This window comes from Homalodisca vitripennis, chromosome 2 (assembly GCF_021130785.1).
Source record: "Homalodisca vitripennis isolate AUS2020 chromosome 2, UT_GWSS_2.1, whole genome shotgun sequence".
Classification (NCBI taxonomy): Eukaryota; Metazoa; Arthropoda; class Insecta; order Hemiptera; family Cicadellidae; genus Homalodisca; species Homalodisca vitripennis.
Genome location: NC_060208.1, coordinates 67,167,366 through 67,180,098, shown reverse-complemented (window position 1 = coordinate 67,180,098; position 12,733 = coordinate 67,167,366).

Here is a 12,733-nt window from a genome sequence, read left to right as displayed (position 1 = left end):
ATTTTCGATGTTATCAGATAATATCGAAAATATCAATGAAATATTTTATCTTTGTAGAAATTATCTTTGTGGAAATGTAAACTTACCCATAGTTAATGCAGCAGCGTAATCCAGGAAATGGATTATGGGAGTTACAACACAATGTATTTACTGTCAGTAAGCAGTCACCGATCTGAAGACAGTTCATAAAGTACGGCATGGAACTACCCCTTGCAGAACGTCTAGAGAATTATATTTCAATAGACAGACCGGGAAGATAGTCTACCACGTTACTGTTTACCGATTTAAATTCTCTGAAATCGAAGTTGTATTTTATATGTAGAGCTTTCTTTGAGAATATGATCGGTTGTCTGTAAAGGCGACCACACTCTCATGCAGGAGATTTAATTCAGCCAGCTCCATGAACTCGCAACTCCCGTAGCCTCTTCAAAAATGTTTTAGGTTGCTCTATGCTTTTCTCGGGAGGCTGAATACAGTAGACATTGTGCTTGAATTAGGGAAGAAACCCTGTTAGTATAATGGAAGAAAAAATCTAGTGGAGTTTTGAAGGATCTGGAACGATGGTCGTCGGACTTTGGTCTTTATGAGAATTAATCTCCAGTCTGCATTTTTGGTCTGTTTAATTGACTCTTAATGGACGCACAAGATTTAGACTGTTTCCACGACTATAGAACCTCTTATTAGTCGAAGGAAGTTGCTTAGCTCCGGTTAAGGTGTAAGTTCAGTCACATTCGGTGGAGGAGGCGCGAGGATTCTGAGGATATCACTTACAAGTTTAGAGTCAAGAAGGGGACTTGTAATCGGACATTATATTTACGCTAAAAATGTGTATTTATAGGGGTAACATTAACAGAAGGATGAACTTTGAGAATAGCGTTACAGAAACTTCTTTCAACAAATCAGAGCTCTGTTAGCCACCCAAATATAAATGCTCCTCTTTTGTACAACAAATTGTATGATGCGATCTACACTAATTTGCTTGTGAATGCTTGTAATGCCTTTCAATTTTAACGTTTTATTTAAAAAAAAACGAAATTTTAGTTTAAACATTTTGAAGTCGAAACGTTATAACTAACCATTCTTGTGAGTAACAAGTTTTAAACATCTGCAGTAACAGGCCTGGGATAAATTACTAACGTCTTAAGTGGATTAGACGACTGAGTAGTTGGAATTCACATCCATTATAAAGTTCAGTACTTAAACCTAAGTTCTGGAATCAACCAAATGACACTGTACAATTTGTTTATTTTATAACATTTGAGCACTTTTCTTTGAAATTTAATTATTGTATCACGCTTTTGTCTTAGAAGAGATTTCAAGGATGTCATATGTTTAGGCTTGCATAAATACTTTAACTAAAATTTGATGTAAATACATATACGGGTGATACTCGTGGAAGAACGCTTTAAACATTGAATAAGGAGTTTATTCTTCATAAAGGATTAATTCCTCATTATTCTCCAGTTAGCAAGATTTGTACTTTATGTCAATAAATCTCTAATTATTTTAACTATTGCCTGATTATTAATACAAATGAGATGATGGCATAACAAGTAACGCAGCTGTGGTGGGAAAGACTGATTCATGTGGATGTTGAGTTTAGTTCAATTTCTCCTATCTTTTACGTGCAACATCTGATGTTGCAAACTTGACTCCTGAAATCATGTTCGTCTGGAGGGATCCAAAAACAGTTGGCGACGAAGAAAGAAGAAGTTCAACACCCCCCCCCTCCCCAGGCATATTGACATCACAGACATCTAGATCACAAAACGTGATGCAATTTAGGTGAAGGTCATCAGGTGAATTGTCATTGGTGAAGGTCATTAGGTGAAGGTGCACAATTGAGTTCACTACGATGTCTTCTACACATAACGCAGCTATAGTGGGAAGGGCTGATTCAGCCTGGTTCCATCTTATAAACCTTGATTAACAGATTACCCATATAGCAAGATGTAAGTCATTTGCTATAAATTAATATCCTTTAAATATTCACTTTTTATAACACAATAATAAAAAATGTTTGAAGTCTTGTCAACCATTCAAATCAGTCAATAGTGAACTGTAACAAGGAATAATTAAGTAGTACATGTTTTCATTGTTCGTGGATATAAATGAAATTCAAAAAACCATAGATAGGCCAACAAAACCTAATCCAAACAAAATTTTTGTGCCTATTACAACTATCAGATTGTGGCCTCCACATTATGCACTTTTGTGATAAATTATGATAGTAAATATTAAACAGTCAGAGGATGAATAACGTTTAGCTTCTATGAATTTTAATCAAATAGTATTTTAATTTATACGGTGTAATATGTAACGGGCTGAAGTACTGTCTAGAGCTAGTTATGTTTACTTTAGAAGTGCTAAATTGATGCATAATGAAGAGTAAATCCTAGTATAATAAGTTAAACGCTCCCATTATCCGTATTTAACTGTTGCTATTAGTATCAGTATATCAGTCAGTTTATATTAAGGTTGTGCTTAAAAGTAAGGAAATCCAATTAAAAAAAAAAAAAAACATAAAAGCAAAACTTAAACATTGAGTTTCTTCTTTAAATATAAACTTTGGTAATGCGCTCAAAAATAAAAATTTAATTACATACAATAGTTTTACATAAAAAAGGTATAAAGTAAAAAACTAACTAACACGGTGTCAAATTACTTTTGTTAACCAATATGCAGAGAAATAGATTTGATTGAGTCATGGAAATAAGTTCTTTGAAAAGCTGCTAATTGGATATTCGTTTAAAGGGGTTTACAAACTCCAGATTGAGCTAAATGTAATAGATTGATTTATTGAAGTAACTTGTAATCCCAATCCAAATAGTATTATAAATACAAAAGCAGTTTGTTTGTTACTCTTTCACGCATAAACTATTCGACCGATTATACTGACATTTTACATGAAATACTTAGGGTATCTTTTTAAGATAAAGGGATATTCATATTTAGAAAATCTACACCTCACTGGTCTCTAAAGTAGCAAAAATTCCACCTTCGGTCTATAAATTTGTATTACAGCAAAGACATATTATTAAATAATAAAACCTTTTAATCACCCCTTCAAATTTGCTGTGAAAACATTATTTTATGACAGCATAACCACTTTTAATTAATCTAACCACTATTTTTAATATGTTTAAGGGGAGCCGGGAGGCCCTATCCTCGCAATGTTAAATTATACATATTGAGGTACACTTTTCTCATAAACTATTTAAGCTATAAGGTTGAAATATTTTACGTACTCTTATACTTGTTGTAATACTATGTGACTAGAATTACATTGGTGTGACGTTAGGAAAAAGAATTGGAATTTATTTTCTTAATTGAAAATTTTTAACACGTTTTTTTATTATTTATTATTTAATATTTTTAAATGTGGAAGAGTTAGAGTAATAATTCTAGTGCTGTATTTTGGCATTGGTACTGGAAATACTCACACAAAATTTCAAACCTCCAGCTTAAATAGTTCCTGAGAAAAGTGTACCTTTGTGTGAAAAAATATAATTTGCTGAAACACGCATTTAAAGTAAGTAAACATACCTTAGGCCTAGAACATCCCTGCTCCGTAGTATGGATCATCTGAATTGCCTTCCTCCTCTTCAATAAGTTTTCTTTTAGCTCTTCTTTCTTGCCTTGCAATTTTAGTAATGTCCTCAGCTGCTTTTTCAGCTTTACGGAGTCGCGTTTTGTCCATTCCTTTCAGAGCGTCAATCGAACAGCTTGACAGATTTTTAGCCCTAACTCTTTATATGAGTTCAACTATCCACAATGGCCAGTATTAAAAGATAATACACTATCAAACACTCCTATTTAACCTAATGAAGGTACTTTTTGGCAATTTTGACCAAACAACATGGTTAAAACTTTCATTAACATTTTTTGTTTGTCCATGAAGGCATTTTGATAGTAGGTCATCACTTGTCAAATCTCTATAAATGCTTTTCATAGCTAGCAAGACAGGCCCTGGAAGTGGAGTTTTGTGCTTGTAGACAGTATTTAGAGCTTTGGATTTATTATAACCACACCACGATTCGGCTCCAGTCGGACAAAGGCCGTGCTGAGGGTTTTCATCTGTAGATAACCTATAGAAATAAGTGGCCTAAATATTGTTTTCATTTCTGAGACTCCTTTCTTATCTGACACTGCTCTTCTTATAGCTAATCCATAGTAATTTTGTAGCTTGTCTATTTCTACATCTGTCAGTCTGCCTTTCCCTCCGATTACCTTACCGTCATCGAGCTTCATTCCTTTCATATCCTTTTTTAGTTTTCTTAACCTAGATCCCATTCGCTTCTGGACATGTCCAATGCATTCAAGTTTGGCTATTTCAATCTTTCCATCATATGGTTTATTTTTTATTACACTCTGAAAACCTTTACTGTCTCCATCGCCTAAATATTTGGTGTATCTAACTCCTTTACCAACTGAATTTTGAAATATTTTTATTGCCCCTTCCACCTCCATACCACCACGTGACCCTTCATAGTTTTTTACTACAAACATGTTCTTTTGGTTTTTTATTGACATTCTTAGACTCTGTACATATCCGACAATACTTAGACATAATAGCAACATCCAATACCCTACCCGTATCAAATCTTGTTACACTTACAATCCCGTTCAACGATTTGTGTCCCCGCCTTTGCCAAGAACCGTCTATAGCAACTGTAAGATCTGTACCTTACATTTTCCTTCATTTTCTTCTACAGCTTCTGATACAGCTTCTGTCATACACTTTTCTGCACAATTACTAATACCTGTCCTCAAAACTTCTGTATAAGGTCCATACTTATCTGGGGGAGAAGGCAAATCTAACAACGGACACAAAATACTGCCGGCTGCAGGACCTTTACCAATGGTTCTTAGGACATAGATGAATTTTAAATTAATGTCATATTTATTGCTAGGTGTAAGGCTTACATTCCTAAACTCATAATGACTTCCACACAAGCTACAGTCTAAACTAGTTTTTACAGCAAGGCCATGTCTTTCGATGTCAGATGTATTCAGCTCGATGCAATTATCGCCATTACAGTTTTTGCAACGAGCAAAACATTTTATGGCATTGCTTAGAATATCTAAGTAAAAAATACAGTTTCCATTGCCACTACTTTCAAACTGTTTGTATTGATCAAAAGTAATCTTTTTTGATGAAGAACTTTTATCAGGCCTACCTTGAGATGAATTCAAAGGAGTTGATTATTCATTAGCTTCAACTAGGCCTACGTTTTTTCGGTTAGTTACATTATTAGATATTTTCTGTGTAAATCTGTTCCCATGGAATGTAGATTTGTTTTGTAAGAAACTTTTACACGAGGCAAAGCTTAAAAACTAACACAGAAACTCACACTAAATAAACGAATGTAATACTTTCACCTTCACTGTAAAGATCAACATAACTATAAACAACAAGAAGGAAGATTAGTTACAGATGTCACATGCAACAATAAGCATTCTAAACAGCTGCTATCAAGTTAGCCAACTAGTAAAACGAAAATTACAAGCCCAATTCTTTAGAGCTGGTACTATATCAAGTGACCAAAAGAAAGTAAGCTCCTGAAACGTTGTGACCCGTAAATGTAATAAATATGTTATAGTGCTTAATATTTAAGATATTAAAAAACTAATTACATATTCTGAAAGAGGACATTTCAAACTATAAAAAACTATAAAAATGTCAAAAAAATTGTTTTTTTGCCTCCCGGCTCCCCTTAAATTTGTAGTGTTGAAAGTATAGAGTTAACCTAATAATAAAAAAAAAACTGTTTATTTTTATCTTTTGTACAACCGGTATTGAGTACAGAGTTCCGGAGTACATTGCAATGGTCATAAATATAAATTTTTGGCAAATGTTTTCAAAAACATGTTCTTGATGGTGGCACCAAGGTAAAATACACTTGCAAAGCTAAAAAGTTGCTTCCGAACCCGCGGGATAGCTACAGGTGGAATCACAAAGGAATACGCCAGATACTAAATTAAAATATTTGAATGTTAAATAATATTTGAAGAACATTGCATTCATTTTGTCCTCCATCGTATCCAATCATAAAGGTTATCACTGAGAAAGGTAGGAACTTGCACTTTGGGGTTCCTATCCATTGGTATACAATAGAATATTTGATACCGAAATCGTTAAAACTATTCAATAAAATACACTGAATGCATATGAAATATAATGCAGAAGCATTGCGGCTAAGCCGCGGGTAAGTATTAGTAATGTGATAAGACATTCATATAATTACGGCCCTTGTAACATTCCTTTACGTGGCTGGGAGGAACCTCCATATTGGGATTAATTCCGTTAGAATAATTTGAGACGGAGCCAAAACTTACGGCCACGGGCTCTGTCCACGGTTCGTGGTGACAAATGTCATGAACCCAATAACTTTAGTGGTTTCTTTGTGAAGTTAAGATTCGTGGAGCGAAGCTTTCGAAATCTAGCCACGCACACAGATTGATCCAGGGAAACCTTTGAAAACATCCACAATAAGAAGTTTTAATGATTAGAAATAAAATATAGAGGCATGAATTTTTGTGAAGGATTGTAATCGAAAGATTTAGTTAGTTTGCAGCTCTTCCTAGCATAGAATGTTCTATATGATCAGTAAAGTATAATACAGTGTTATTATACGCCTTGAAAAAATAAAATTACGTTTTATTACTGTACCCCTTGTAATTCGTTAAAACATAGGATAAGCATATTTTTGAAATTGTGTACATCGCCCTGCATCTGTATGTACCATTGGCTTACTCATACATAATCCGAACTTCAAATGAATGTATGTTGTATTTGTGAAGATCTTGACCCTAGTTTGAAACTATTTGTTTTTTACAACCAATGATTTTGTACTTCGTTATAAGCGTGGAGCTTTAAATAATCTAGTTGTAAAATGTGGGGACAGAAAAGATGAAAACAAAGACTGCCAGGCATATACATCAGGTGGATCAGGCAACATCTTTGAGTTTATTCTTCTTTCTAAGCCGCATAAAGAGTATTTAAAAGAATTTAATAATCTACACTTAAAAACTGTCGGAGATTCATACTAAAACGGGTTAAACCAAAATTAAAACTTATAAAGAATTCTTGGAATAGACCCAAGTTAGATATTATCTTTTTACAGCAATGAAAATATGTCATAATCTTTTTTTTAACTAAAATAATATTGAGCTGATTATACAAGTTTTGAAACGGCGTTTTATAGTAATTCCCACAACCGTTATTATATATTTAATTTAAGCAATCAATTCCACATTAAAACCTGATAATTGTAATTTAGAGTTGCATGTACAGGACGTACGTCCGTAGAGTATTGACTCCGGGCTACAATAAGCAAACAAAAACTGGTAATGTGTTGAAAAGTCTTTAATGAGTCCGTAATTTTGACCCCAGTAAACCCACTAACGTGCATCACATGGACTGTACAATGCATTGTTGGCACGTAAAGGACCCCCTGGCTTCAATAAGCAAAAAAACTGGTAATGTGTTGAAAAGTGTTTAATTGAGTCCATAGATATTGACCCACTAAACGTGCATCACATGGACTGTACAATGCATTATTGGCATGTAAAGGACCCCTGGCTTTCAATAAGCAAACAGAACTGGTAATGTGTTGAAAAGCGTTTAATTGAGTCCGTAGATATTGACCCACTAACGTGCATCACATGGACTGTAACAATGCATTGTTGGCACGTAAAGGACCCCCTGGCTTCAATAAGCAAAAAAAACTGGTAATGTGTTGAAAAGTGTTTAATTGAGTCCGTACATATTGACCCACTAACGTGCATCACATGGACTGTAAAATGCATTATTGGCATGTAAAGGACCCCCTGGCTTTCAATAAGCAAACAGAACTGGTAATGTGTTGAAAAGCGTTTAATTGAATCCGTAGATATTGACCCAGTAACGTGCATCACATGGACTGTACAAAGCATTGTTGGCACGTAAAGGACCCCCTGGCTTCAATAAGCAAAAAAACTGGTAATGTGTTGAAAAGTGTTTAATTGAGTCCGTAGATATTGACCCACTAACGTGCATCACATGGACTGTACAATGCATTGTTGGCATGTAAAGGACCCCCTGGCTTTCAATAAGCAAACAGAACTGGTAATGTGTTGAAAAGCGTTTAATTGAGTCCGTAGATATTGACCCACTAACGTGCATCACATGGACTGTACAATGCATTGTTGGCATGTAAAGGACCCCCTGGCTTCAATAAGCAAACAACTGGTTGAATGTGTTGAAAAGTGTTTAATTGAGTCCGTAGATATTGACCCACTAACGTGTATCACATGGGACTGTACAATGCATTGTTGGCATGTAAAGGACCCCTGGCTTTCAATAAGCAAACAGAACTGGTAATGGTGTTGAAAAGCGTTTTAATTGAGTCCGTAGATATTGACCCACTAACGTGCATCACATGGACTGTACAATGCATTGTTGGCATGTAAAGGACCCCCTGGCTTTCAATAAGCAAACAGAACTGGTAATGTGTTGAAAAGCGTTTAATTGAGTCCGTAGATATTGACCCACTAACGTGCATCACATGGACTGTACAATGCATTGTTGGCATGTAAAGGAACCCCCTGGCTTCAATAAGCAAACAACTGGTAATGTGTTGAAAAAGTGTTTTAATTGAGTCCATAGATATTGACCCACTAACGTGTATCACATGGACTGTACAATGCATTGTTGGCATGTAAAGGACCCCCTGGCTTTCAATAAGCAAACAGAACTGGTAATGTGTTGAAAAGCGTTTAATTGAGTCCGTAGATATTGACCCAGTAACGTGCATCACATGGACTGTACAATGCATTGTTGGCACGTAAAGGACCCCCTGGCTTCAATAAGCAAAAAAACTGGTAATGTGTTGAAAAAGTGTTTAATTGAGTCCGTAGATATTGACCCACTAACGTGCATTCACATGGACTGTACAATGCATTGTTGGCATGTAAAGGACCCCCTGGCTTTCAATAAGCAAACAGAACTGGTAATGTGTTGAAAAGCGTTTTAATTGAGTCCGTAGATATTGATCCACTAACGTGTATCACATGGACTGTACAATGCATTGTTGGTATGTAAAGGACCCCCTGGCTTTCAATAAGCAAACAGAACTGGTAATGTGTTGAAAAGCGTTTAATTGAGTCCGTAGATATTGACCCACTAACGTGCATCACATGGACTGTACAATGCATTGTTGGCATGTAAAGGACCCCCTGGCTTTCAATAAGCAAACAGAACTGGTAATGTGTTGAAAAGCGTTTAATTGAGTCCGTAGATATTGACCCACTAACGTGCAATCACATGGACTGTACAATGCATTGTTGGCATGTAAAGGACCCCCTGGCTTTCAATAAGCAAACAGAACTGGTAATGTGTTGAAAAGCGTTTAATTGAGTCCGTAGATATTGACCCAGTAACGTGCATCACATGGACTGTACAATGCATTGTTGGCACGTAAAGAACCCCTGGCTTCAATAAGCAAAAAAACTGGTAATGTGTTGAAAAGTGTTTAATTGAGTCCGTAGATATTGACCCACTAACGTGCATCACATGGACTGTACAATGCATTGTTGGCATGTAAAGGACCCCCTGGCTTTCAATAAGCAAACAAAACTGGTAATGTGTTGAAAAGCGTTTAATTGAGTCCGTAGATATTGACCCACTAACGTGCATCACATGGACTGTACAATGCATTGTTGGCATGTAAAGGACCCCCTGGCTTCAATAAGCAAACAAAACTGGTAATGTGTTGAAAAGTGTTTAATTGAGTCCGTAGATATTGACCCACTAACGTGCATCACATGGACTGTACAATACATTTGTACTGACTGAATAGGTCAACTGTCTTGCATCATGAAATCAAAACGAATACAAACACTAAAACAATGTAAATAAACACACGTTTTTCTTTTCAAACTACACATTATATCTACTTGATAGTTGAGATAGATCTAGGTCAACAGTAAAACTACAACTGGAACACACAAATAGTACAGTTATTCTATTAAAAATCACTTTAAATATCTTAAAACTTAAATTGGATCAGTTCCCTGTTTCACTTCAGTTCGCGTCACACGTGTTATGAAGTTTTAAATTACATTATTAATACTCTGTCACAACAGATTTGATGACAGAGCCACAGCCTAGCGCAGGCATGTCACGTGTTACACCGCAATGCACGTTCTGGTTATCGGTCACATTGTGGTTCACTGTGTCATGTTTAGGCAGTGACAACACTGCATACTGTGTAATAACGGCTAACATTCTCTCCATTTTCTAATATTTTCTTTAATAATTATCTTACGTACAGAACAGTTTTTTATTTTATATTTACATTTATTTTGGATAAAGAGTATAAAGAGTCAAAAAAGAAGTAGATACTTTTATAGATCAATATAATTGAAATTGCACAATTTTACCAGTCATGTTGGCATTACTCGGTAGATAATACCTGGATAAACAATTACCTCATCTCTGGATTAGTCGTACTGACAACAATGTGTCACTACTACGTTGGCAAATATACAGTCCGGGGTTGACCGCATGCGACTTCTTTCTGTGGAGTTATATTTTTATTTTCCTTATCCACTGAAACTCTTAGAATTTGGCAGGATAAGACAAAAATATAGACAGTATTGGCGTCAATATTGAAAACAGAGACTGGAAAGAACTTGACTATCGAATTGATATCTGCAACGGGCTCATATAGGATATCTGTTAAAAAGCTCTGAACCATTTTTTGTAACACTTCTACTTATTTTATTATTATTGATTAAAAATGTGTTATGTTCATTTAAATTTGTCCTTTTCAGTTCGAATAACATTATTTATAATGTATCAATTATGTTACAGACGTTATTAAGAGTCTCCTTCCTGTATCTAATTGGTTTTTCGTGATTTTGCAGTTTTCTCCGCATTGCGATAAACTAGCAGTTAGTGGCTTATGCTGAAAAGAGAGCTAGAACTTACTTTGGTTCGAGGTTATTCTGGGAAGAAGTGACAACTTGCACTGTGGTATACCTTAGGTGAAACCTAACACAGTTTGGTAAACAGTAAATAATCAAGACTTAGTGTGAAGTGGTAAAACACGACAGTTCCAGCTAGTCAGCTAGTGTTTCCACGGTAAATGGGGTTGTTTAGTTTGTAATCTGGAATGTTTGCAGGAGTTCCACTTGTCGAGCGTAAATGCATGTCACCTCTTCCTAAAAAGGACTGACGTGATACCTCTAATAGTAATCAACTTCTCTTCTATTATATATATTATTTTCGGTACAAACCGCGTCGAAAACCTACTTACATTATTAAAACTTTTTATTTTTTGATCTCGCGGATTCCAGTCAACTGTTCATAACATGTCTTCAAATATCTAAGGCTGTCAATGACCGGATAGAAATAATTAATTTTAACTAGTTTGGAGTCAGTACTATTGTTTCTTTACGGATCTACTATTTTTATTCTTTTTAGTTGATTAGTTAATTGGTGCTCCAACAACATGCAACTGTAGCAGTTTCAAGGACCCTCTTCTCTCGCCACTTCGTTAAGTAAATAAGGAAGGCAGTTACCGCCCTCATAAATCACTTTATATATGGTATTACATATACGCATATGAAAATGAAGCACATACAATATAATTTAATATTATGTAAAATAAGTTTTATTTCAACGAGGAATTCATGAAATAAGAAAATTGACTAAAAAAAACAATAAAATGTTATTGGTTAAGTTAGATAGTAGAATACAATTTTAAAATGAAAGGTATATTCAAAGTTATAAACAATAGTCTTATACATAAAAATAAATCACTAAATTTATTGCTAAGCGTTAATCTAAAGAAAGGGCTGAGCTAATTTCGTTTATTTATTTTGCAAATTGTTCATTGAGAAGTTCAAGAAAGGGTTTTTGAAGAGAAAATCAGACAAGTTCATGTAATATATTTTATAAAATTAAATAATCATAAATATTTTGAAACATAATTTAAATTATACTGAAACTAAACAGCTGATGACACTTTTAGCTGAAGTTTGTGAAGAGTCTAGAACTGTTTTTTACATCAAAATTTTATAAAATTTCTGGTACGCAGTGGTTAGTAATTAGTGAGCAATGTAAGCTATTTTACATTGTGATACTGCATTTTTACAATGGTTTATAAAAAAAGAAGAATTCAAACTAACATGCCTTATCGAATCATTATTTACCGGGTTTTAATCCGAATATTACCAAACTTATATAACGCAAAACATTATATTATAATAACGATTATTATGACATGTAGCATGAAATTAGTAAAGATTCTACTCTTCCCCTTATACTGTAAATAGATTACAAGCTCCTGAACTATACGGGGACAACGAAGCAAAATCAACTACAACGTTAGCCTGAAGAAAATTACAACGGCCATAAGTTTACACTTTCTGACCTAAGTAGGTTTCCTAAACCTCATATACAAAGTTTGTTGATCGGGGCAACAAGGGAAACCTGAAAGCTGCTTCACTTTCGACTTCATGGGCCTAAAAAACTGCTATTTAAAAACTCTAAACAAGGCTCTAAAAGTCCGAAACAGATAATTAGAATGGAATATTTTCGAGGAACCGTTGCAGGAACGTTTGGTTTACATTTAAAAAGAACATGCAGATGCATCCTTGTTATTGAACAGGAAGGTACGTGTGAAATCATAATTTATCAGATTACGTACGAAACTCAAAAATTGCTGAACAAAATGAAAAAATT